The 2,489-nt window shown below is 48.2% G+C and overlaps 1 long non-coding RNA gene across 1 annotated transcript; it reads right to left on the bottom strand.

Moving 5' to 3' along the window:
• Window positions 1-301: 301 nt before the first annotated feature.
• Window positions 302-1,374, bottom strand: LOC147346602 (uncharacterized). Its single transcript, XR_015152682.1, has 2 exons — window positions 1,111-1,374; window positions 302-997 (listed from the first exon to the last, which is right to left on the bottom strand). It is a non-coding gene; the product is annotated as an uncharacterized LOC147346602 (long non-coding RNA).
• Between the last annotated feature and the right edge of the window lie 1,115 nt (window positions 1,375-2,489).

The following is a 2,489-nucleotide window of genomic DNA, read 5'->3' on the forward strand; positions in this document are numbered from 1 at the left end:
GACTCAGGAAAACGTTTGCTTTCTGGGGTTCAGGTACCCAATCTCTAATGTGAGTCGGCCCCAGGGCACCCCACGGCCCTGCCCTCGGCCATCACATCTCCGGGGACGTCCATCTCCAGGGTCCTGTGTGGCCCCTGTCATTTCTCCTGACTCTGGACCATCCAACCATCCCCACTTTAAGCTTGTTAATTGACCGGCTGCCAGCTGCATCCTCCCCCGTCAGCCACGTGGAGGGAATGAGGAGGGTCAGTGGGCCACATGTCCTGGGTTATTACATTGAATAAGCTGACAAAAGCCATCAGAAGATATATTGTTTAACAGGAGATTAAAAACCAATGAGAGCGGCTGGGGCTCTGACCCCGAGTCTCTGCGTTTTTAATTTAATTTCTTTTGCTGCTCAAATCACCACATTCTAAAATGATAAAAGTAGCTGTGTTTGCTCAAGGGTTTTATCATTAATTGATTTGGCTGAAGTTTTCCCATAAGACACATCTACTGGAACATGCTTCTCATTTTAAGCTGCCAGATTCAGTGAGAAGGGAAAGGTCAAGATTCATGGAGTCAGGGGCCGGGGTCCAGGGTCACCTTGGCAAGAATCTCCCTATAGGTCAGCAGGCCCAGGTGCTATGCAGAACCCCTGGCCCTTGGAGCAGGCTTCTCCCTACCCTTCAAGCTAAAGGCCAGAGTCTGCATGGTCTTCTCCCACCTTAGATGGGTCAGAGCCTGGGCCACCCCAGGCTCCAGGGGCAGGTTTCTGGTCAGGCCTCATCTGCTAAATCCTTGCCATTCAGTGGAGATCAGACCCACTCGGGCCCCCACTTCCCTAACAGACCTTCCCCTCTGTCTGTCCCTCCCTTCCCCATCTCCACTGGGGCCCCTTCCTGGGCCGGGGCCTCCACGCACTCCAAGACAGGCCTCAGCAGATGATGGCAGCTGGTCCCGGCTCTTGGTTGCGGGATCAGAAAACCTTCATGGAAGACAGATGTTTGTGCCTCACCTTGAAAGATAAGGAAGATTAAACAATGACAATGTGTTAAATTTCTGATGACATATAGTACAGGTGTAACTATCGTATTAACAGAACACTTGAAAATTTCAGACAAGTCTTACGTGTGAGCATGAACCCTCCCGGGTGCACATGCAGGGCCGCTGATTGGAGCCTGTACCCCCAGGGCAGGAGGCGGGGGTCCCGGTAGCGACCAGAGGGCTGAAGCATGTTAGACATGCCTGGCGGACCCTACTCCACCCTTACTCAGCAGGCGGCTCTCTTGGTCTCAGCCTCCTTGTCTCGGTGAGGCTGGACCTCACACTCTCAAATTTCAGGGTTGACGTAGGGGTGGGTTGCTCTCCCCCAGCTCCAGTTACGGAAATCCCAGGAAAGGGCTCTGATTGGTCTAATTTGGGTCACAGTGCCCAAGTCTGGGCCAATCACAGGGCAGGATCTGGGAAGAGGCTGGCGGCTCCCATTGGTCCACGTGGTGCCAGCTGGTGGGAGGGTGAAGACACCGGGTTGGGCAGGGTGGTGTTTCCTAAAGTAGGGGGATGGCAGACAGGGACATTCCCTCAGATTGAGTGTTCAACCACTGTTAACACTGGAGTGTAGTTCATGCTGATATACTTTTTATTCAAAAGGCAAACGCAGGTAAAGGGATTTAACAGAAGAGGAACTGAAATAGACGCACGTGGAACGATGATGGACAGCCCCGTAAACAGGGAAGGCTCATGAAAATCACCGTGAGGTACAATTTCCTCTGGATTGACAAAAATGAAAATGGTTCTCCGTCAGGGATGTGGGAACGGGAACTCTTCACTCGATCTTGGTACTGCCACTCAGCGGCACCCTGTACAGATGAAGATGAGCCCCCTGCCACCCTCTTCTGCACGTACATCCCGGGAGACAATCTCACGTGTGCGCAAAGAGACCTGGAGAGTGGCAGCATTTTATAGGAAAAAAATGTTGTCAAAAATCTCGGCACTTATTAACCAGAGAAAGAATAAATACAGCATGGGATACTCAGAAATAGAATTCTTGCCAGCAATTAAAATTAATGTTACACATTATCAAGATGGATTAGTGCACCAACGTATTATTCTTTGGGTAAAAAAGCAGGTTGCAGAGAGTCTCATACTATTTATTAACATGTAAGAACATGTACAAATATTATGTATTACTTAGGATACATTCCTGGGTAGTAACTGTTTAAAATCATGCATCGGAATGATACCAACTTTGAGTGACAGAGGGAAGGGGTTTATATAAGGAACTGGGGAGAAGTACCCACAGGATTTCAGCTGCATGAGTAATCTTTACCTCTTAAAATGATCTAAAGCAAAATAAAAATGAAATGGGGATCCTTCTGTTTATATGTATAAATATATAAATGTATGTATATGTGTGTTTTGTGTCTCTCTATATTTTTTTAATGTCCTGCTGTTCGCCTACCATTTTATAATGAGCATGAACACATGATTTTTAATAGCTGCATAAT

The sequence above is a fragment of the Bos grunniens genome, chromosome 23 (assembly GCF_055505025.1).
Source record: "Bos grunniens cultivar Pamir isolate PY7600 chromosome 23, Bosgru_T2T1.0, whole genome shotgun sequence".
NCBI classification, from domain to species: Eukaryota; Metazoa; Chordata; class Mammalia; order Artiodactyla; family Bovidae; genus Bos; species Bos grunniens.